This window comes from Protopterus annectens, chromosome 4.part1 (genome assembly GCF_019279795.1).
Source record: "Protopterus annectens isolate FY-2018-M chromosome 4.part1, PAN1.0, whole genome shotgun sequence".
NCBI lineage: Eukaryota > Metazoa > Chordata > Ceratodontiformes > Protopteridae > Protopterus > Protopterus annectens.
In genome coordinates, this window is record NC_056734.1 from 320,509,581 (window position 1) to 320,535,481 (window position 25,901).

Below are 25,901 nucleotides of genomic sequence, written 5' to 3' on the forward strand. Positions count from 1 at the left end.
AACTCATGTTCTCGGAAAGTGAACAAGTTAGGGCAATAAGGACAGAGTATATTCTAGAATGGGAAGATATAATTTGGAAGAATATTTTGCATGACTGGAAATTTGGTCTTTGGGAATATTTGGGGAAAACAGAATAATGAAAAGTTGGTGAAACACAGACATTTTGACACTTGCTGGGTAGGTTAAGGATATTATACAAGGGTTGGAAAAATAATTTTCAATGGAGGGTTGAGTGTATTACAGAGCAAAACCTACAGATTATAGAAGGATTTTCATATCTCAAGTGGATGAGATGCAGACTGTTATGGTTATAGAGAGGTTGGAGATGGTAAAAAAAATTTATGGAGAGCAATAATTATGATGTGATGACAGGCAATAGGCTACCAGACTTATTATGTGTGGAAGGATTTTTCTTCTGTCATTTTTTTATTTTATTTCAATTTTTTTGCTTAGATTTTTTTTTCTCCTGGGTGATGTTTGACTATCCGTGCAAAGGGTAGTATTTAATAATATGCTTCAATGGATGTTTAAAGTTGCAATGTTGATGGGAAGTCTGGAGTTCAGCAGATATATTATTTTATAATAAAAATAAATAAGATGCACGCTGCTGTCTTATGTTATGACTAACAGCTGTCACACCTGTCACACTAAACAACTTTTACACTGTTAGTTCCACAACAAGGTAGAATCACTGACTTTCCAGGATTTCACCCTCCTCAGTCTGCGGCTGGATCCTTCTTCTGCCAACTTGGAAACAGTAACTAAGACGTAACCAAACATATTTGCATATATATACAGCAGAGGGTATGGATACATTTCCAGTGGTAGTACCCTTATCTGTTTTCACAGCATGCTGTCACCAATCAGACTTCTAATCAGAAACCAGTATCATGGTTACTGATCACTGTTTTAATGATTCAAGCAACATTACATTATGACGCTGCAAAAAAAAAAAAAACATTGAAGAGAACAGAAACATTATCTGTCAAGTGCTTTTGTTCTTTACTGCATAGAACTATCTGTTTTCAAGGGCTTTTTCTTGTGTGCAGTTTTAAGTTAGTTTGGTCTTACACTGAGTTGTGCCATCATGTTTGTTTGATTACGTTATGATAACTGATGGCCAAACAGTGTCTCTTAACAAAAGAGCAGATAGCAAGAGTCACATCAATGATGTTTGTGTACCCTTCACTGTAAAAATAACACCTCAGGTACAGTGTCTATTAGATGGACAAATGGATACTCTACCAAAAGCTCTGATTTTACAGAACCGCAGTTACACAAAGAAAATGTTTCATACACATGGTCCCTTGACAGAGAAACTCAAAGTACATCTCTAGTTTTTATTTCCAGTTAGTTATGGTTGATGACTGAAGCCTTGGGTGTAAATAAAAACAAGTCAGTAATACATAAATCTTGTTGTAGACGAATACAAAGAAAAGAACAGTAACAGCTCTGTTAGGCGTATTTCAGAACTCTTGAGTTTCCTTTTAAAACAAGCTACAAAGTGTTCCTACAATACTTGTTCCATGATGATGTACTGCAGCTCCTGAAAGAAATAAACATGCCATAAACAATTTCACACCAAAAGAAAATAGTTCACAATTCTACAAGTCTAATAAACTATAAACCTATTTATATGCTTTAGTCTGATAGGGATGATAATTTAATACCTCTTGAAATAGTGAATTGGCCCAATACAAAACTAAAATTAGGATGTGTTGCCTTTAAGGTAAAACAATAATGTTTGGAATTACTGCATACATTTGAAAATCTACAAAATCATGTTTATTTACTCTGAAGATCCTTAGTATTAGCTTGGTGACCAAGGGAATTGAAGGTAGCTTATAATTAAGTTGTTCTTGTTGTATTGCAATGAAAGTTAGAAAGGATTACCATTTAACATCTCTCTCTGTCTTAGGGAAAAAGAAAACAGCAGCCCCCAGCCCAAAGAGGGATAAAGCCCTGACTTCATGCAAGGTGACTTGTGTTTGATTGCTGGCAAGGACACCGGAGAGCCTGGAGGGGACAGGATGGCAGTGACCGTCTGATCTCAGCTTGCCTACTGTGGTGGAGGGAAGGTTGCCTAGACAAATTGCAATAGCAGCATTAAGAGGCAGGCGAGCACCACAATGCAAGCAGTATACCACTTGGCTGGGAAGTCATGCATGATGTAAGTGCCCGTGCACCTTCCAAGGGTACTTTTTATGTGGCAGGGATTAGAGTACACTTCCCATAAACAACATGATGCTGCACCAGTGATCTCTACCTTCTCACTAGCCCCAGATGTGGGTCTGGTTAAGCCTGGCATAGGCTATGCTGGCTCTATTAGGGCAGATGAATACAACTGCAAATTCATTTTTGGTAGTCATGTTATGCCTACTACTACTGGAACTGTCTTGGTATTTATTTATCTCATTTCTGCTTGCAAATCTTAGTGTTTATAACTTTTTATATTTCTGTCTGTACATAAGCCACTATAATCACTGGATATAGTTGTTTTTATCATCAACACTACTTTTGTCTTTATTACTATATCTGGTTTTATTGCATCTATTTTTTGAAATATTGGTAATGGGTGATCCCACGTGATAGAAACTTCATCCTTCTCTGTAGAGCTTTCTATTTCATATTTCCAGTGCTTCTCAGATACTTCTATAATTTAATGTTTTCACAAATCTCAGTACACTAGTCTTGACACATTATATTGCTTTTCTGTATACAGACAATCTATCATATGTGTGTCCTACTCAGGAAAAAAGAAGCATAACTGTTTCTATTTCTGTTTTACAGAGTCTGCAATTGTTTGTTTCTTTGACATGTTCAGCATCTATCTAGTCTGCTATCCTGGGTCACCATTATTACTTTTTCATCTTTCGGTTTTAATTCACCTCTCCATAACCATTCCTGTGTCAAATTTTGGTCAACATGAGTTTGTTTCAGAAGATCCTTATATTTGCCATTTTATTTGTGAACATTCATTTTTTTTCCTTTTCATCTTAACATTTTCCTTATAGTCTTTCTTTTGTTTTTTGCATATTAAGGTGCTATGTGAATTTTGTATAATTCTGGTTTGATTTCCATTATAGCTTTATTCTGAAATGCTTCTGCCTAAACTAAGTAAAGAGGTCATCTTAGACTTCTTCGCCTTATGCTTTAAAACTTTGTCTATGTTTGGATCTGATGAGGTCAGCAAATATGTATGCTGTAGCACAATTACAAATCTATTCATGTAGTCAATTTCAAAGAAGCCCATACCTCCTTCAGAGTGATCTTGTTATACACTGATGTGCATATATCATTTGGAAAACATGAAGCACTTTTTTGTTTTGTTTTGTTTTGTTTTATTTTGTTTTTATGTCTAGTTGATCCAGCATTTTTTGAGGCTAGTCAGTCAGCTGAAAACTTTTAAGTAAAAATAATGGGTCTATATTAAAAGACCAAAGAGGTGTTTCAGCGAACACCTCTTGGTCGACAAGTAATGAGGGAATGCACTAAACCACAAACACTCAAAACAGCAGTTTCTTTCCCTAGGAAATACACCACTAGCACAAACACACACACACTTTAAAACATAACAATGTGGGGGGCTTCACCCCCCACCCCCCCTAACTAAATATACCAACTTTGAGATCACACTACAGTGAGGAAAGGGGAGAACACATGGAGATGGCCAAGTGATTTCTTTCCCAGAAATCGTTGTTTTGAATGTTCACGCTTTAGTGCGTTCGCTCATTACTTGTCGACCAAGAGGTGTTCGCTGAAACATCTCTTTGGTCTTGTAATATAGACCCAAAATAGGAAGAGCAAATTAATTTATAGCTTGGACTTTATTTCTAGTTGTCTAGGATGTTTTCAATATTAGCTTTAGTCTTTTGGCATATTCCTTACTGAGCTTTATTCTCATTTGTTCATGATTTATTGTTGAACTTTCACCTCTTTCCAAATATTTATATACTCCCTCGCACTCATTCCTTTATATCACATTCCTATCCCTGGTTGACCTTTTCTTGGTGCTGCAGCTTTTCCTTTTTCATTGCTTTTATACATTTATTAAGACCAGTTGTCAATTTTTATATCATCTGAGGAAGTTTTAACCATTTGTAGTTCTGCTCTCAGGTCTTCATCTGATGAACTATACAATTTTTGTCATCCACAAAAAGTAGATGGTATGTCTTTAAAAATGGTTAGTTTCTGGGAGTTAAATTGTAACCATATCCTAACCTGTTAAGTGAACAGCATAATCAGTTAAGGTCAAGAAAAAAACAGCAGCTGTGACAAAGAATTATTCTGGAAGATCCACTTTTGAATTTTTATCCTTGGGATAATAATTTGCCTTTTGTCATGGCTTAACTGCAAAGTGGTTTGCCACTGTTTCATAGTCACTGCAATGTAATTGATCACTGTAGACTGTATCTTATATGTCTGTAAGCATTCCATTATCCATGAATGTGGGATGCTGCCAAATGCTATTTTATAGGTTCATATGTACGTATTAGGCAAGCTACCCTTGCTGTCCATTTTAAGCCTAGCCGATTTCCCTTTATGTGGTTGAAATAACCTAACCCATTTGGTTATAGCTTGGCTTTACTCATTCCATGGTCAATAATTATGCATTACCCCTAATGAGAATAACTAGGATCATACCAAAAGTAATTAGAGGTGACCCATGCATGAGATAAAGCATTTAAGAGCTACCTATTTCCATTAGTAGTACAGATGGGTGGTCCTGGGGTACATTTTCTGTTTCCCATCCATAGATCTAAGTTGCATTTGAAAATGGACAGGGATGAACATTGTTTAATATTGATAGGGAGTCTGTTCCACAGTAGTGGTATCCTCTATGAACTATACCTGTCCCTCCAAACTGTTCGGTTGATGTTCTAGAAGGGGTTTAGATTCCTAGATTGACTATTGCTTGAGTCTGTGGAAGGTCCTCCTTATGCAGGGCAATGATTGTAACCATTCTCTGTTTGCTTTGTAAAAAACCTATATGGAGGCTTAGACTGAAGAGTTTTGTTAGTGGTGTGGCTAAATAGTGCCTCATGCTATTTAAGATGCAGCCAAGGATATTGTCAGGACTCATCAATGCAGTATTTTTAGCCTTTGGTAGCACTTTTAAGACTTACTCTTGTGTGATAGCTGGAGGTGAGACAGTTTCAAGTATATCTTGTAATCTATCCATGCCATACTAAGATTTTTCTCATTGTTACAAGTCTCTGTTATGGTTTTGTTTAGTAACACATGATCTTTTGTTCCATATTGCTTCCTTTTATTACCTTTTTGTTCTGTTGTCATAACTGAACTTTTCTAAATAACTATAAACTCTGCATCAATTTCAGTATATAATTTGTATATTGTCAGAAGGTAACTTATTGGTCTATACTTCTTAGGATGGCTTGCAGGTTTATTTTTAAGGAGGATTATCATTTTTCCTGTTGTTAACCAGGTTGGTGTATGCTCGGGATGTGCATATAAGTAATTCTTATTCAGGGCTGAATCTTTATGCCCTTGAAGTTAGGTACTGTATCTGAGCTTGGGGTTTTCCATTTGGACACTTTTCTTAATTCTGTATCAGTTTCCTCCTTACTGCTTCTTTTAATTTTTCTATCAGTTCATCATCTTTATTATGTTCAACAAGACCTTCATAAATATATCTCCAAAGTGTGCCTATTTCAATTGATTTTGGTAAATTTTCTATTCCTTTTGCATTGTTTCCCATGTCTCTATAAAACACTTTTTGGGTCATTAATGAATTGCTTAGTTTGCACTTTTCAGCGTGTGCTGATATTTTTAGTTTATTACTGGCAATATTGAATGATAGATGCTGGTTTGTTGTAATATGGTGTGTTGCTTTTTCCATGTCTTTCTAAGAAATGTTAATGATCTGTTCCTTTCCCACATTCATCTAACAGTAATACATCTCATCTTAGTTGTTCCATAATTTGTTCTACTCACTACTTCCAAGGTGGAACTCTGCTTGTTCTCTTCATTTCATTTGTTACTCTACGTATTTGTGGTAACACTTTATCCACTATTAGTTTAGCTGCACAATAACATATCCTATTTATTTTTGCTACATCCCATAGGTTTTTCTTATGTTGATCTGTTTTATCAGTCTTCTTACATATTGGGTCTGATTTACTTCCTTTAATCTATTTCCTTCTTATTGAATGGGCGATCCATAGATCGCATCCGGACTGGAGAATGTTAACATACAAGTAATGCCCACAAAAAATGAGTCCAATGACTCACGGCAGCATATCAAGTTGCTGTGGAGCTCAAAACTGGCAAAACTTAATGGCTGCCATTATTTTACACTCACTAAGCAACACATCACCTGTTTAGTGTATGTAAAATATACTTAAAAAAACAAAATTGTGTGTGCGTTTATGTCTGTGCATATGAGTGTATGCAAGCATGTGAGTGAAAGCAAGCTCAATTGAACCATTAATTTACACTCGCTAAGCAGAGCTTTTGCCTTTTATTGAGTGTAAAAACTAAATATAACAGAAACTAGTGTGTGTGTGTGTGTGTGTGTGTGTGTGTGTGTGTGTGCATGTTTTTGTTTGTGTGGGTGTTTATGTTTCTGTCTGTGTGTGAGATTGCATACTTGCATGCATGAAAGCAAGGTGTGTGTGTGTGTGTGTGTGTGTGTGTGTGTGTGTGTGTGTGTGTGTGTGTGTGTGTGTGTGTGTGTGTGTGTGTGTGTGTGTGTGTGTGTGTGTGTGTGTGTGTGTGACAAAGCGAATGAAGAGTGAGAGTGATCAAGCACTGGCAGCATCAGCACTGAGGAGGTTTACGTACCTCTCATCTCTTAGATCAAGTTACCTGGATAAAGCCTAAAATAAAGGGGAAACAAAGGCTCAAAACAGAAACATTACTGTTAAAAAATCACAATGTTGCTTAAATAATAGTTGTGCTAGCATGCATTTTCTGAAGTGCAAGTGTGTGTGTGTGTGTGTGTGTGTGTGTGTGTGTGTGTGTGTGTGTGTGTGTGTGTGTGAGTGTGTGTGTGTGTGTGTGTGTGTGTGTGTGTGTGTGTGTGTGTGTGTGTGTGTGTGTGTGTGAGACAGGAACAGACAGTGAGATCAATGGACCAGTGGCAGCAGATAAGAGGTTTGCATACCTCTTGACCTTTTAGCTCAAGAAATCTGGATAAAGTCTGAAATAAAGGGAGGAACAAAGGCTCAAAAATAGGAACATATTTCAAATGTTATTCTTACAAAAATCATAAAGTAAGTTAAACAACAGAATTTGTGTTAACATAAATTTTCTGAAGGAAATAAAGTCTGACAGTCAAATGTATGTTATTATTTATTGACTTCAATCCCCAATGACTGGCAAGAAACCACACATTTTAGCAGTAAGGGACCAAAAAATAAAACAAATGTCTAGTTGTTTTTTTTTTTAAATGAGATATTTTGGATGTAAAATGCTTTCTCCAACACCATTTACATATACTACAGAAACTTTAAAACATTAGGCAGAGGAAATATTTTACATCAAAAATATAAAAAACAATAATATAGTAATAAAAGCTATTGATAAGTAAGTAAAAGACAACGATTTTACAGACAGCCCATTCTCTAAGCACAATAATGCCTTTTAGGGTGTGTGTTATTGTGTAAATAACACATTTCAAAGGGTATAGTGGCCCACTGCCACCACAAGCAGGTGTTATTTACACAATAACACACACCCTGTTGAGCATTATTGCTTACATATACCGTTGTATGCCAAACCATCTCCATAAAGTCAAGCAGATTTCCCTTAGATAATTTTCTCAGGGCTGAGAGCATCTTCTTTGCTATCTGTTTTCTGTGAGTCTACCAAAAAATTTCCAGAACATCATCCTGTGGCATTTCCTCTTCAGACACATGCAGTTCCATCTGACACTCCTCCATATGTAAACCTATTGTCCCATCATGCCACAACATTATTTGTGTCGTGTTTGCACTGTCTCTTTCCACTGCTGAGCAACTTCAACTGAACTTTCATGTTAGTCTCCTACAGCAGGATACAAAACATCACTCTTTGCTATATCTTCTGCAGATGTTTTCGATTCCATCCGTCTCCCACTCCCTCATCTGGGGACCCATTGGTCCATCATGTTGCGATAAGGCTTGTGTTGAAGTTTCCACACTAAAATCTTCTCTTTGCAGATGGTTCATCAATTCCGTTTCTATTTGTTAAACTTCTACCTTACTGATCTTCTTTTCTACATTCTCATCTTTTTTGTATTGTGATATTTTCCATATCTGGATGCCGTTGCATATATTTCTCTTCAAATATTTTTTGTGACTTCTTTTTTTTCTATTGATTAATTTGGCTTTCTCCTTTGCATAAATATTGTACCCCATCATACCTCTTTAGGCCAGATTCATAATGGTTACCACAAATTATAATACTATGTGTACACTTAGGGTGGTATTCATAGTCGGTTGTACTATGTGTACACTTAGGGTGGTATTCATAGTCGGTTGTACTATGTGTACACTTAGGGTGGTATTCATCGTAGGTTGTACTATGTGTACACTTAGGGCGGTATTCATAGTCGGTTGTACTATGTGTACACTTAGGGTGGTATTCATAGTCGGTTGTACTATGTGTACACTTAGGGTGGTATTCATCGTAGGTTGTACTATGTGTACACTTAGGGCGGTATTCATAGTCGGTTGTACTATGTGTACACTTAGGGTGGTATTCATAGTCAGTTGTACTATGTGTACACTTAGGGTGGTATTCATAGTCGGTTGTACTATGTGTACACTTAGGGTGGTATTCATAGTCGGTTGTACTATGTGTACACTTAGGGTGGTATTCATAGTCGGTTGTACTATGTGTACACTTAGGGTGGTATTCATAGTCGGTTGTACTATGTGTACACTTAGGGTGGTATTCATAGTCGGTTGTACTATGTGTACACTTAGGGTGGTATTCATAGTCGGTTGTACTATGTGTACACTTAGGGTGGTATTCATAGTCAGTTGTACTATGTGTACACTTAGGGTGGTATTCATAGTCGGTTGTACAAATCTGATAGGGGTATTCCTGATACCTACGAGTCAGCATAGCAAAGGTGCCATCCATTTATGCTAATGCACAAGGCCTAAAAAATAATGAGATGTAAATGAAAAGTGTTATAAAACACAGTATTCTAATGAGGTGTATTTGCAGTTAGTAGTCCGACATCCCTCCTGTAGCACATTCATTACCTAATGCGGTTCTTCGCCTATGATTTTGGAGTTACAACCAGTGAAATTGTTTGTCTAAGTATATACAAGCACTTCCCTGAAATTCACATAAATTATTTCCCCCAGCAACCCCATTCATTAGTTTGTATTAAGTATGCACAAGCACTAAAATGACAAAATAAATTATTTTGCCCAATGTTCACTTTAGCAGTCTGACCATGAGTGAGCAAGCACTACCCTGACATGCAAATGAATTATCTCCTTGAACAATCCCTTCAGTAACATTTCCTAGTATGCACAAGCACTGACATGAAGCATTCGCCCTAGTGACAGCTTCAGTAACATGCCCTGGTATGCACAGGCACTAAAATGAATATTTCATCTAAACAACCCCTTCAGTAAAGTGTCCAGGCATGTACAAGAACTAAAAATAGCCATTTTACCCCAGTGACCCCTTCAATAAAACGTCCAGGTATGCACAAGTATGAAAATAATACATTTACCCGAGCGAGCCCTCCAATACAAATGTTCAGGTATGCTGAAACACCATATCAGCAACTATCCCATCTCTGAACCTGATTGAAAAATGGTTGCTTTCTAGCATAATTTCAGGGCAATTTGCATACTTTGTATGTAAATAAGTTCATTATAGATTCATTTCTATTACTCAAACTCATGCACATACATGTAAACCACCTTAACAGGGTAGAAGCTGTCTTCCTATTGGTTAAATCATGTTACACATTTCTGATCTTGTACACAAAAAGTGGTCCACACTTCTGTAGTCATCCTGACAGTCCGGGATTTGTATAATTTTGTAGCACCACCCTTCGCAGATCACTGTAACAAGTAAACAAAGCCCTGGACTATGGGTTGTCATTGTATTCAGAAAGTGTACACTTTGTGGTAACCTTTATGAATCTGGCCTTTCTTCTTTCCAATGCCCATGTCTTTTATATACCTTTCAGAAATCTCAGGGTTTTGTTCCTTATATTTTTGCACACACTCTGTTGCCTCTTTTTCCAGGTAGCCCAATGTTTCTTTCTCTGTGCAATGTTTTTCATTGATTTATTGTATTAATGAATTTACATTTTTATTTGTAATGTTTTGCAGTTTTTCATGTACAATTTTTTCCTTTCCTCTTATTTCTGTCTATATATCTTCTGTCTGGAAATTCTGGACTTCTTGCAAAATAGTATACTTTTCCCTTATCCTCAACAGTCCACTTTGTCAGCTCTGTGCCTCATTTTTTGGCCTGTCAGTTTTTTGTGTTTTTTTGTAGACCACTTTTTTTCTGCTGGGGTGGGGGTTTACCGTTCCCCCTGCGCCTGGTCTTAACTTGTGCTAAGAATGTTTCCATGCCATAAAGACTCTGTATTGCTTTTTTTCCCCACTCCTAACATCAGAGAATTCACCAGTATTGGGCACTTTTTTTTCTCCTGAGACCTGTGCACCCTGTCTTCTTTTTCACTTTTTAATGATCCTATCAAAGAATGTCATTTAAATGCTTTTAAAGTTGCCCCACTAGTTTTTCTGCTATGTTGGGTAATGTTAGCCTTTCATCTTTCAAAATGCTGGGCTTGAGTGTTCCCCAATGGAGAATCATGCAGCAGATTCACCTAATTAACAGATTTTTTTTAAATGGTAAGGCTGTGAGTACAACCACATCTTAGGAAAAGCCAGACTTCAGATGTAAACTTTGCAGGAATGTAAGCCTATTTTTTTAAGGACGCCAAAGTAATTTAAATAATTATTTATCTATTTATTTGGTAAAGAAAGAAGAGGTAAAAGGGCATCTTATGAAAAATATACAAAACTTTTGGCCTGAATCTAATTTCAATTGTCATCAATTATTGCTCTAACTGAATGAAAATATAATACTGCCATTTGATGTTGTCCTGTAATAACTCAGTTATAGCTGTAAAATTAAGTCTTGTTCATTCTTACAACATATAGTACTGATTGAGTCCAGTTGATGCCAAGCTTAGTCAGCAAATTATTTGAAGGAGAGCAAACATAGTTAGTGATAATTTATATTTATTAAACATAGACCTAGCCACCTTAGTAAGTAAGACAGTGCTTTGAAAATGGTATTAAAATGTTGAAATATTTTTACAAATTTAGTCAACATAATACCTGGTAACTTCTTATATGTTCACTTGGAATGCCATCAAACATAAGGAATGTTTCACCTTTCTTGAATGTATTACTTATAATTATAGCGTTTTCATTATAACAATTTGTACTAATTCTTCAGCTTTGTAGTTAGATAGGTATTTGTCTGCTGCAACAAAGATAATCTAAGATTCAAATATCTGAACATATAGAATCGGTACTGAAACACTGCTCTTCAATGTAGCTTAAAAGGTACATAGGTATATGCTAGGCTAATGACCACCAGGGCCTTTATAAGCCTAGCCATGCAACCTAAATGAATTGTGTCCCTGTGTATCATGGGTGTTTATTAGGAGGGGTATGATAGGAAGTTACAAAAGGTTATTTGGGGAGCAGTTATGTTATTTTGAGCACAATTATTGTCTGCATCTGTCTATCAGAGACATGGGAGAAAGACCCAGTGAGAATTTTTGATTTCCCATGCATTGATCAAGACTATGCTTAAACAGGGTTAGGGATGGACAGGGAGGCAGTTCCAGAGTATAGGAATACTCTGAGACACACATCCATCTCACCAACATGTCCAGTTTTGTTGTGAGAAAAATGTAAATCATTGGATATAGTAGTTCTAATGCTATTCATTTGTGGATGTGAAAAAAGTCCATCAGAGCTGGATCTGAGGATGCCTTATGTGCAAGGCATAGATCACCTCTCAATAACCTGTAGGAGACTGAGTATAAAGATAGACGATCCATATACCACAATGTGCTTATATATTTATTTATTTATTTATTTATTTTACATTTGTTAACCGGGAGAGTCCGACTGGATACATGTCCATTTTCAGCGGAGGCCCGGGGAGAAAAGCTCCAGGTACATAACAGACATATGAACATTGTTAATGCAAAAAAGGAAGATAGTTGAGTTCTAAATACAATATAAAGATACATCACATCTTGGGAAAAAAATAACAGCAGCATATAAAAAACATAGGTCAGTTACAAAGGCGAGGCGCCCTGTTAAAAAGCGGTTAAGGATAGTGAGGTAAGAGAAGGGTAAATGATAGTGGATCATACCAAAAGTAATTAGAGGTGACCCATGCATGAGATAAAGCATTTAAGAGTTACCTATTTCCATTAGTAGTACAGATGGGTGGTCCTAAATTTTCTGTTCCCATCCATAGATCTGAGTTGCATTTGGAAATGGACAGGGATGAACATTGTTTAATATTGATAGAGTCTGTTCCACAGTAGTGGTATCCTCTATGAACTATACCTGTCCCTCCAAACTGTTCGTTGATGTTCTAGAAGGGGTTTAGATTCCTAGATTGACTATTGCTTGAGTCTGTGGAAGATCCTCCTTATGCAGGGCAATGATTGTAACCATTCTCTGTTTGCTTTGTAAAAAACCTATATGGAGGCTTAGACTGAAGAGTTTTGTTAGGGGTGTGGCTAAATAGTGCCTCATGCTATTTAAGATGCAGCCAAGGATATTGTCAGGACTCATCAATGCAGTATTTTTAGCCTTTGGTAGCACTTTTAAGACTTACTCTTGTGTGATAGCTGGAGGTGAGACAGTTTCAAGTATATCTTGTAATCTATCCATGCCATACTAAGATTTTTCTCATTGTTACAAGTCTCTGTCATGGTTTTGTTTAGTAACACATGATCTTTTGTTCCATATTGCTTCCTTTTATTACCTTTTTGTTCTATTGTCATAACTGAACTTTCTAAATAACTATAAACTCTGCATCAATTTCAGTATATAATTTGTATATTGTCAGAAGGTAACTTATTGGTCTATACTTCTTAGGATGGCTTGCAGGTTTATTTTTAAGGAGGATTATCATTTTTCCTGTTGTTAACCAGGTTAGTGTATGCTCGGGATGTGCATATAAGTAATTCTTATTCAGGGCTGAATCTTTATGTCCTTGAAGTTAGGTACTGTATCTGAGCTTGGGGTTTTCCATTTAGGCACTTTTCTTAATTCTGTATCAGTTTCCTCCTTACTGCTTATTTTAATTTTTCTATCAGTTCATCATCTTTATTATGTTCAACAAGACCTTCATAAATATATCTCCAAAGTGTGCCTGTTTCAATTGATTTTGGTAAATGTTCTATTCCTTTTGCATTGTTTCCCATGTCTCTATAAAACACTTTTTGGGTCATTAATGAATTGCTTAGTTTGCACTTTTCAGCGTGTGCTGATATTTTTAGTTTATTACTGGCAATATTGAATGATAGATGCTGGTTTGTTGTAATATGGTTTGTTGCTTTTTCCATGTCTTTCTAAGAAATGTTAATGATCTGTTCCTTTCCCACATTCATCTAACAGTAATACATCTCGTCTTAGTTGTTCCATAATTTGCTCTACTCACTACTTCCAAGGTGGAACTCTGCTTGTTCTCTTCATTTCATTTGTTACTCTACGTATTTGTGGTAACACTTTATCCACTATTAATTTAGCTGCACAATAACATATCCTATTTATTTTTGCTACATCCCATAGGTTTTTCTTATGTTGATCTGTTTTATCAGTCTTCTTACATATTGGGTCTGATTTACTTCCTTTAATCTATTTCCTTCTTATTGAATGGGCGATCCATAGATCGCATCCGGACTGGAGAATGTTAACATACAAGTAATGCCCACTAAAAATGAGTCCAATGACTCACGGCAGCATATCAAGTTGCTGTGGAGCTCAGAACTGGCAAAACCTAATGGCTGCCATTATTTTACACTCACTAAGCAACACATCACCTGTTTAGTGTGTGTAAAATATACTTAAAAAAACAAAATTGTGTGTGCGTTTATGTCTGTGCATATGAGTGTATGCAAGCATGTGAGTGAAAGCAAGCTCGATTGAACCATTATTTTACACTCGCTAAGTAGAGCTTTTGCCTTTTATTGAGTGTAAAAACTAAATATAACAGAAACTAGTGTGTGTGTGTGTGTGTGTGTGTGTGTGTGTGTGTGCATGTTTTTGTTTGTGTGGGTGTTTATGTTTCTGTCTGTGTGTGAGATTGCATACTTGCATGCATGAAAGCAAGGTGTGTGTGTGTGTGTGTGTGTGTGTGTGTGTGTGTGTGTGTGTGTGTGTGTGTGTGTGTGTGTGTGACAAAGCGAATGAAGAGTGAGAGTGATCAAGCACTGGCAGCATCAGCACTGAGGAGGTTTACGACTCTCATCTCTTAGATCAAGTTACCTGGATAAAGCCTAAAATAAAGGGGAAACAAAGGCTCAAAACAGAAACATTACTGTTAAAAAATCACAATGTTGCTTAAATAATAGTTGTGCTAGCATGCATTTTCTGAAGTGCAAGTGTGTGTGTGTGTGTGTGTGTGTGTGTGTGTGTGTGTGTGTGTGTGTGTGTGTGTGTGTGTGTGTGTGTGTGTGTGTGTGTGTGTGTGACAGGAACAGACAGTGAGATCAATGGACCAGTGGCAGCAGATAAGAGGTTTGCATACCTCTTGACCTTTTAGCTCAAGAAATCTGGATAAAGTCTGAAATAAAGGGAGGAACAAAGGCTCAAAAATAGGAACATATTTCAAATGTTATTCTTGCAAAAATCATAAAGTAAGTTAAACAACAGAATTTGTGTTAACATAAATTTTCTGAAGGAAATAAAGTCTGACAGTCAAATGTATGTTATTATTTATTGACTTCAATCCCCAATGACTGGCAAGAAACCACACATTTTAGCAGTAAGGGACCAAAAAATAAAGCAAATGTCTAGTTGTTTTTTTTTTAAATGAGATATTTTGGATGTAAAATGCTTTCTCCAACACCATTTACATATACTACAGAAACTTTAAAACATTAGGCAGAGGAAATATTTTACATCAAAAATATAAAAAACAATAATATAGTAATAAAAGCTATTGATAAGTAAGTAAAAGACAACGATTTTAAAGACAGCCCATTCTCTAAGCACAATAATATCTTTTAGGGTGTGTGTTATTGTGTAAATAACACATTTCAAAGGGTATAGTGGCCCACTGCCACCACAAGCAGGTGTTATTTACACAATAACACACACCCTGTTGAGCATTATTGCTTACATATACCGTTGTATGCCAAACCATCTCCATAAAGTCAAGCAGATTTCCCTTAGATAATTTTCTCAGGGCTGAGAGCATCTTCTTTGCTATCTGTTTTCTGTGAGTCTACCAAAAAATTTCCAGAACATCATCCTGTGGCATTTCCTCTTCAGACACATGCAGTTCCATCTGACGCTCCTCCATATGTAAACCTATTGTCCCATCATGCCACAACATTATTTGTGTCGTGTTTGCACTGTCTCTTTCCACTGCTGAGCAACTTCAACTGAACTTTCATGTTAGTCTCCTACAGCAGGATACAAAACATCACTCTTTGCTATATCTTCTGCAGATGTTTTCGATTCCATCCGTCTCCCACTCCCTCATCTGGGGACCCACTGGTCCATCATGTTGCGATAAGGCTTGTGTTGAAGTTTCCACACTAAAATCTTCTCTTTGCAGATGGTTCATCAATTCCGTTTCTATTTGTTAAACTTCTGCCTTACTGATCTTCTTTTCTACATTCTCATCTTTTTTGTATTGTGATATTTTCCATATCTGGATGCCGTTGCATATATTTCTCTTCAAATATTTTTTGTGGCTGCTTTTTTTTCTATTGATTAATTTGGCTTTCTCCTTTGTATAAATATTGTACCCCATCATACCTCTTTAGGCCAGATTCATAATGGTTACCACAAATTATAATACTATGTGTACACTTAGGGTGGTATTCATAGTCGGTTGTACTATGTGTACACTTAGGGTGGTATTCATAGTCGGTTGTACTATGTGTACACTTAGGGTGGTATTCATCGTAGGTTGTACTATGTGTACACTTAGGGTGGTATTCATAGTCGGTTGTACTATGTGTACACTTAGGGTGGTATTCATAGTCGGTTGTACTATGTGTACACTTAGGGTGGTATTCATAGTCGGTTGTACTATGTGTACATTTAGGGTGGTATTCATAGTCGGTTGTACTATGTGTACACTTAGGGTGGTATTCATAGTCAGTTGTACTATGTGTACACTTAGGGTGGTATTCATAGTCGGTTGTACTATGTATTATTTGTACACTTAGAATCGGTTGTACTATGTGTACACTTAGGGTGGTATTCATAGTCGGTTGTACTATGTGTACACCTAGGGTGGTATTCATAGTCGGTTGTACTATGTGTACACTTAGGGTGGTATTCATAGTCGGTTGTACTATGTGTACACTTAGGGTGGTATTCATAGTCGGTTGTACTATGTGTACACTTAGGGTGGTATTCATAGTCGGTTGTACTATGTGTACACCTAGGGTGGTATTCATAGTCGGTTGTATTATGTGTACACTTAGGGTGGTATTCATAGTCGGTTGTACAAATCTGATAGGGGTGTTCCTGATACCTACGAGTCAGCATAGCAAAGGTGCCATCCATTTATGCTAATGCACAAGGCCTAAAAAATAATGAGATGTAAATGAAAAGTTTTATAAAACACAGTATTCTAATGAGGTGTATTTGCAGTTAGTAGTCCGACATCCCTCCTGTAGCACATTCATTACCTAATGCGGTTCTTCGCCTATGATATTGGAGTTACAACCAGTGAAATTGTTTGTCTAAGTATATACAAGCACTTCCCTGAAATTCACATAAATTATTTCCCCCAGCAACCCCATTCATTAGTTTGTATTAAGTATGCACAAGCACTAAAATGACAAAATAAATTATTTTGCCCAATGTTCACTTTAGCAGTCTGACCATGAGTGAGCAAGCACTACCCTGACATGCAAATGAATTATCTCCTTGAACAATCCCTTCAGTAACATTTCCTAGTATGCACAAGCACTGACATGAAGCATTCGCCCTAGTGACAGCTTCAGTAACATGCCCTGGTATGCACAGGCACTAAAATGAATATTTCATCTAAACAACCCCTTCAGTAAAGTGTCCAGGCATGTACAAGAACTAAAAATAGCCATTTTACCCCAGTGACCCCTTCAATAAAACGTCCAGGTATGCACAAGTATGAAAATAATACATTTACCCGAGCGAGCCCTCCAATACAAATGTTCAGGTATGCTGAAACACCATATCAGCAACTATCACATCTCTGAACCTGATTGAAAAATGGTTGCTTTCCAGCATAATTTCAGGGCAATTTACATACTTTGTATGTAAATAAGTTCATTATAGATTCATTTCTATGACTCAAACTCATGCACATACATGTAAACCACCTTAACAGGGTAGAAGCTGTCTTCCTATTGGTTAAATCATGTTACACATTTCTGATCTTGTACACAAAAAGTGGTCCACACTTCTGTAGTCATCCTGACAGTGCAGGATTTGTATAATTTTGTAGCACCACCCTTCGCAGATCACTGCAACAAGTAAACAAAGCCCTGGACTATGGGTTGTCATTGTATTCAGAAAGTGTACACTTTGTGGTAACCTTTATGAATCTGGCCTTTCTTCTTTCCAATGCCCATGTCTTTTATATACCTTTCAGAAATCTCAGGGTTTTGTTCCTTATATTTTTGCACACACTCTGTTGCCTCTTTTTCCAGGTAGCCCAATGTTTCTTTCTCTGTGCAATGTTTTTCATTGATTTATTGTATTAATGAATTTACATTTTTATTTGTAATGTTTTGCAGTTTTTCATGTACAATTTTTTCCTTTCCTCTTATTTCTGTCTATATATCTTCTGTCTGGAAATTCTGGACTTCTTGAAAAATAGTATACTTTTTCCTTATCCTCAACAGTCCACTTTGTCAGCTCTGTGCCTTGTTTTTTGGCCTGTCAGTTTTTTGTGTTTTTTTGTAGACCACTTTTTTCTGCTGGGGTGGGGGTTTACCGTCCCCCTGCGCCTGGTCTTAACCTGTGCTAAGAATGTTTCCATGTCATAAAGACTCTGTATTGCTTTTTTTCCCCACTCCTAACATCAGAGAATTCACCAGTATTGGGCACTTTTTTTTCTCCTGAGACCTGTGCACCCTGTCTTCTTTTTCACTTTTTAATGATCCTATCAAAGAATGTCATTTAAATGCTTTTAAAGTTGCCCCACTAGTTTTTCTGCTATGTTGGGTAATGTTAGCCTTTCATCTTTCAAAATGCTGCGCTTGAGTGTTCCCCAATGGAGAATCATGCAGCAGATTCACCTAATTAACAGATTTTTTTTAAATGGTAAGGCTGTGAGTACAACCAGATCTTAGGAAAAGCCAGACTTCAGATGTAAACTTTGCAGGAATGTAAGACTATTTTTTAAGGACGCCAAAGTAATTTAAATAATTATTTATCTATTTCTTTGGTAAAGAAAGAAAAGGTAAAAGGGCATCTTATGAAAAATATACAAAACTTTTGGCCTGAATCTAATTTCAATTGTCATCAATTATTGCTCTAACTGAATGAAAATATAATACTGCCATTTGATGTTGTCCTGTAATAACTCAGTTATAGCTGTAAAATTAAGTCTTGTTCATTCTTACAACATATAGTACTGATTGAGTCCAGTTGATGCCAAGCTTAGTCAGCAAATTATTTGAAGGAGAGCAAACATAGTTAGTGATAATTTATATTTATTAAACATAGACCTAGCCACCTTAGTAAGTAAGACAGTGCTTTGAAAATGGTATTAAAATGTTGAAATATTTTTACAAATTTAGTCAACATAATACCTGGTAACTTCTTATATGTTCACTTGGAATGCCATCAAACATAAGGAATGTTTCACCTTTCTTGAATGTATTACTTATAATTATAGCGTTTTCATTATAACAATTTGTACTAATTCTTCAGCTTTGTAGTTAGATAGGTATTTGTCTGCTGCAACAAAGATAATCTAAGATTCAAATATCTGAACATATAGAATCGGTACTGAAACACTGCTCTTCAATGTAGCTTAAAAGGTACATAGGTATATGCTAGGCTAATGACCACCAGGGCCTTTATAAGCCTAGCCATGCAACCTAAATGAATTGCGTCCCTGTGTATCATGGGTGTTTATTAGGAGGGGTATGATAGGAAGTTACAAAAGGTTATTTGGGGAGCAGTTATGTTATTTTGAGCACAATTATTGTCTGCATCTGTCTATCAGAGACATGGGAGAAAGACCCAGTGAGAATTTCTGATTTCCCATGCATTGATCAAGACTATGCTTAAACAGGGTTAGGGATGGACAGGGAGGCAGTTCCAGAGTATAGGAATACTCTGAGACACACATCCATCTCACCAACATGTCCAGTTTTGTTGTGAGAAAAATGTAAATCATTGGATATAGTAGTTCTAATGCTATTCATTTGTGGATGTGAAAAAAGTCCATCAGAGCTGGATCTGAGGATGTCTTATGTGCAAGGCATAGATCACCTCTCAATAACCTGTAGGAGACTGAGTATAAAGATAGACGATCCATATACCACAATGTGCTTATTTATTTATTTATTTATTTATTTTACATTTGTTAACCGGGAGAGTCCGACTGGATACATGTCCATTTTCAGCGGAGGCCCGGGGAGAAAAGCTCCAGGTACATAACAGACATATGAACATTGTTAGTGCAAAAAAGGAAGATAGTTGAGTTCTAAATACAATATAAAGATACATCACATCTTGGGAAAAAAATAACAGCAGCATATAAAAAACATAGGTCAGTTACAAAGGCGAGCCTTGTTAAAAAGCGGTTAAGGATAGTGAGGTAAGAGAAGGGTAAATGATAGTGGTTAATCAGGTTTGGAACAGGGACATTGCCAGAGAGTATTGAGATGGGGTTTAAGCTTTTTTTGAATTGTAGGAGTGAAGGTTCTGAGGTGAGCATGGTCGGTAGGGAGTTCCACATTTTACCTACAAAGTTTGAGAATAGAGAATCCCCAGCAGAATTATTGGCTTTGGTAGTTTGAGCTAAGATCTTATTGGAGGAGCGTAAAGATTGCAGGTTAATATAGGGTGAATGATGTTTTTCAGAGCTGGTGTTTTCTCTGGGTGATACAGTATCTGGTGAGCCATTTTGAGTTGGTTGAAATGGAGTTGGCTGGAAAACTCTAACCACCCTAGTTGCTTCAAGTTAGTGCAGTGGTGCGTTCTAAAGGTGGAATTTGTGGCAAATCTAGCTATGTGATTTTAACAAGAAGCAAGTTTGTTAAGGGTTGTCTTGTTTAGGTTTGTAAAAAGGGGGGAGGCATAGAAAAGAGTTGATAGTAGGTGTATGCTGGCAATTGTAATTTTAGCGTGAGGAGTGAGAAAGTGTTTTACTTAAAGAGAGAGCCAAGCTTTTTATTGACGGTTTTTATGGTTAGATTGAAATGGGTGTCAAATTTAAGGGAGTTATCAATGGTAACACCTAATAGCTTTGTGTGAGCTTCTGGTGATATAGTGATTCCATTGGAGGATGTAATAGAGAATGTGGAAGGAAGAGTCTTGTTAGTGGGTGAGAAAGTAAGTAGTTTTGTTTTATTAGGGTTGAGAACTAGTTGACGACTTGAGAACCATTTTTCTATTAGGTTGAAGGTGTCTTGGGTTGAAGCAGTGAGGTCTGCCAGGTTGGAGGCAGTGCTGATGATAGTCGAATCATCTGCATATTGAATGCATGTGGCATGGGGGTTGATTGTGGGCAGGTCATTAACAAAGATGGTGAAGAGAAGAGGGCCAAGAATAGATCCTTGGGGAACTCCAAGTGTAACAGGTAGGCATGTGGATAATTTGTCCTGCCATAGAACAGCCTGTTGCCTATTGGACAGGTAGGACTGGAACCATTTCAGCGTGGAATTGCTGAGTGATAGTTTTTTTAATGTATGGAGGAGTTGAATGTGGTTCACCATATCAAAGGCCTTGGAGAGGTCTAAGAAAAGAGCAGATGATAGTTTATTATTGTTTCTGAAGATATTGATGGTATTAGAAAAGGATAGTAGGGCTGATGTGGTACTGTGATTTGGCCTGAAGCCATGTTGGGAGTTGGCTAGAATTTTATTTTTGGTGAGGTGTTCCATCAGTTGTTTGTGGACACACTTTTCCATAATTTTGGCCAGGGGTGAGAGTATAGCTATAGGTCTGTAGTTGGTTAGCTCTAGTGAGCTACCACCTTTATGGAGAGGAATAATGTGGGACATTTTCCATATGGAGGGGATGAAGGCTTCTGACAAGGTACAGTTTATGATTATGGAGATGGGATAGGAAATGGCCTCAGCTGCTTTTTGCAGAAACTCAGCTGGGAGAAGGTCAGCTGCTAGCATAGTGGGTTTTAGTTTTTTAAGAAGAGATGTTATAGAGGATATGGGTACTGGATCGAAGGTAAATAGATGATCTGATGTAGTTGTAGTATTCTGCTGGCATGGGTAGTGGAGTGGGCTGGTTGTTTGTTTGAATTGTGTGGCCAGGGATTGTATAGTTTCTGTGAAGAAACTATTGAATGTGTTAGCAATGTTTACAGGGCACTGTTGTTTGCAAGTTGTTGGAGTGGGGGTGGTTGCCTGGCCTGGGTGCAGGAGCTTGTTTAAGCCTGCCCAGAATTTTTGTGGATTATTAAGGTGTTTGTGTTGGAGGTGGAGGAAGAAGTTTTTTTTATCATTTAAGATCATTCTTTTAGTTTCATTTCTAAGTTGCCGGAAGGTTTGGTGGGAGTGTGGGTCTTTAGAGGTACGCCATGTGACCCACATCTTGTTTCTAGATAGGATTTTGGATTTTGTTTCCTTAGAGAGCCATGGTGCAGTTTTGGTTTTAGTTCTAATGGACTGTATTGGAGCATGGGAATCTAGAATCTTGAGGAAGGTGGTGTTGAAGTAGATAACTGCCTCTTCAAGAGGAAGAGACTTGAGTATTGTCCAGTTGTGGGCTTTAAGTTCAGTTTGAAAAATGGAGGCATTGAATTTATTATTGTTCCTGATTTTTTTTATGGTTGTAAGAAGGGGGGTGATTTTCTTGAATTTGATAACATAGGTGAGTAAGTGATCACTCATGTCCTCTGGGTGAGTACCTGCTGAGTACTGGTCAGGATCTTTATTAGTAAGGATCCAGTCTAGGATGCTGTCTTTGTTTTGGGGTTTACCTAGTCTGGTAGGAGTGGATATGACTGAGAAAAGCCATGTAGATTTATGCTGCTAGATGGGGAGCTAGATGAGAAGGAATTCCAATCTATGTTGAAGTCACCTAACACTATGGATTCCTGGGGGTGAGTTTGAGTTAACCAGTGGAGAACGTCCTCTAAGGTTTTGTTATTATTGTTGCCTGGGGGATGTAAATACATGCTATATTTATGCTTTTATGTTTGTTTGGTTGAAGTTTTACAAGTAGAATTTTGACATTGTTTGTTAGAAGGGGTTATGGAGAGGCAAGGGAGATTTGTAATGTATTTTTGTAGAGTATGGCTACACCGCCACCTTTAAGAGTTATTCGGTCTGCTCTTAGTATATCATACCCTGGTGGGTTTATCTGTGTGTCTTTCGTACTTGGTTTAAGCCAGGTTTCTGTGAGACATAGTAGGTCTGGGGAACAAGTAGCTAAAAGGGCATGTAGGTTGTGAATCTTATTGTTTACACTTCTGATGTTTAGATGACAGGTCAGAAGAGAGTTAAAGGGTCTAGAGTTTAGACTGAGAAGTGGAGGGGAGGATAGGGTGGAATTAGAATTGAGTGGAGGGGAAGGGCCAGGGTTGGTGTAGATATCACCATCTGTGGCTAGTCTGTGATTCAGAGTGGTAATGAATTTGAGGGCTTTGAGTAGAAGTTTGTAGTAATGTTTATCATTTGGCCTAATATTGGTAGGTTTGATAATTACATAGCGTTCGAGTTCTAACAAGGAGGGTGAGTAGGGAGTTGAGTCATGGCCTCTGTTGTTAATTATGGGGGAGGGGTTGGTTTGGTAGCCTGGGTGGTGGAAGCCTATGTAAGACCAGGTTTCATATAGAGTAGCTAGGTAAGGGTAAGAGACAAGTAGGAGGGGAAAAAGAGTTAGTATGATAAGCTTCCTGGGTGGTGTCATATTCCGTTTGATCTTAGAGGGCAGTAGTGAGGTACAGGAAGTTAGTGGACAGTAGGGGGAGTGGTTTGGCATTATAAAAGTACGAGTACTGGGAGCGGGTGGGAATAGGGGGCAGGGCGGAGCGGGGTTTACACTAAGCCACTAGAGCCCAGGTTTCAAGATGTAACTCCTGAATAATTAACTTGCAGGTGAGTAATCTCGTCTAAACAAACATCAGGTTCAATTCCTATGCTTTGGGAGCTTGTTTTTAAAATTTTATAGCTGTTTGCCTTAGTTTTAGAGTGTGTTCTGTAGTTTAAGTGGAGTATATGCAAACAAGCTTGGATTTTTTGTTTGGGTAAGCCTAGGGAGATTCGTGCTAGTGCTGAGGACCCTTAAATAATACTTTACTTTAAAGTCTATACTAAAATGACCAGATAATGACCTGTTTTGTTTTTATAGGTTGTGGGCAATAGTAGAGTAGTCGCTCGAAAAGGGCAAAGTTCTTTTCTGCCTCACGCTGTGCAGGGGAAGACCTGGGAGGGATAGAGAGAGAGCTTGATTTCAGACGCAGTCAGAAGCAGCTGTGTAGCTTAAACAACATTAGACTACCCGAGGAAACCCTAAACTATGTTAGTAAAATCTTTACATATCTTTGCATATAGCATAAATCATTATAACACATTACCATTTTACTGCAACAGTGCCTTATGACTGAGAGTCAAAGAATGTTGAATGTTGAATATCCTGCTTCTCAAAAAATATACAGAAGGCTCTCAATTTTCACTCTAATGAACAGCTCTGCAAAGAGCTTGTCATACTAAAGTCTGGTTACCAAACACATTTAGCTATAGAGACACAACTTAGCTTTAAAGAAACAAGTAGCTACAATATTCATGCCATTCAATAGTGCATTATGTAACTATGTAGCAAAAAAGAGTTACATCAGTTACTATTAAATCACACAATTCAACTTAAATACATTTAACAGTCTATTAGGAACAATGAATAACAGCTTAATTGTGCTTATGCCCTGAATTCTCATGGTAAGGAACATCTGTGGGCATTCTAACTGTTGCATATGTCTGGTCTCATCAATCTCGACTATCTGGCTCCTGTCAGCCAGTGAGTTATCAAGCAGTTGATGCCCAGCTCAGTGAGTTGTTGACTATACCCACATGAGGTATGATATCAAACATCTTAGTCAGGTCAAGGTTGGCAGTATGTATGTTTTCCTCTCATACATTGCCTTAGTGACCTTCTCAAAGAAGTCCACCAGGTTTAGTAGGCATGATCTTCCTTTGACAAAGTCAGACTGGGTTGGGTGCAATTTCTGAAGGTTGCCTAAGTCTTTTATGATCATTTCCATGATAATTTGTTCCATGACTTTACATGTTGGACTAGTCAGACTATGCTTAGCCTGGAGCCTTATCTTACAATTTAAAACACACTTAAAAGTGTCCATGACATTTCAGCAATAAAGACATCATTCTGATATATATCTTCAAATTCTGTGAGTTGTTCCACAGAACAAGGCTCAAAACCCTTTAATGTTATCAAGCCTTCCTCCAAGCTGCCCCTTTTCTCAGAATGTCCAGATTTGTGCCTCATATTTTTAGTGTGTTTCTCTTAAAATTTGTGTTTTTCTGAGAAATCTCTGAGGATTGACGTCACTAAATAATGACATAGATTTGAGTTTCAGACTTTATATCATTCAGTACATGTATGCATGTTAAAACAAATCCTGTTATTCTAGCAATCTTTTAAGTTCATAAGAGATTGAGAGGTTATGTTATCAAGTATAACAATTACCAAGGATAACCATAAGTCCTTTTACAGCTACATATGTAGCCTAAAAGGTAGAACCCAACCATGTGCAGAACTAGTGACTAGTGGTATCATATACACTGATCCCACAGAGATAGAAAATCGGCTAGTGGATAGGTTTGGCAAAATTTTTAACCCCCCCATCCCCTTCAAATCTATCACAAACCTTGTCCCAACCCCACACCCTACATATCTGAAGAACAGGTCATCAAAGCTTTGTGAAAGACAAAAGACACAGCCTCTATGGGACCAGATGGCATCCCAGGCTGTCATCTAACGAGGCAAAAATATGAACTAGTATCACCATTAAGTACCCTTTTCAGTCATAGTCTAACCACAGGTTTGTTCCTGTGGAATAGAGAACAGTAACAGTTATTCCCCTCCACAAAGGGGTCTAGCAACAGACCTGGAGAATTACAGACCCATAGGCCTGACCAGCCTCATCTGCAAGGCCATGAAACGTATCACTATGGGCCTAATAAATAAAGACATAAGCGACCTCCACACCCTGGATCCTACCCAGTTTGGCTTCCTCAAGGGCAGATCTTGCCTGTTAAATCTTGTGGATTTTTTTGGAAAATGTAACCGGGGCCATTGATGAGGGCAAGTCTGTGCACACAGCAAATCGCAACTTGGCAAAGGCTTTCAACACAATCCCACACTCAGACATTACCAACAAACTTAGCAAACTGAATGTAAACCCCTTCGTTGTAAGATGGGTTGATAACTGGCTCACAAACTGGACACACACACTATCAAAGTGGGTGATTCCACATCAACCAGCAGACCTGTTAC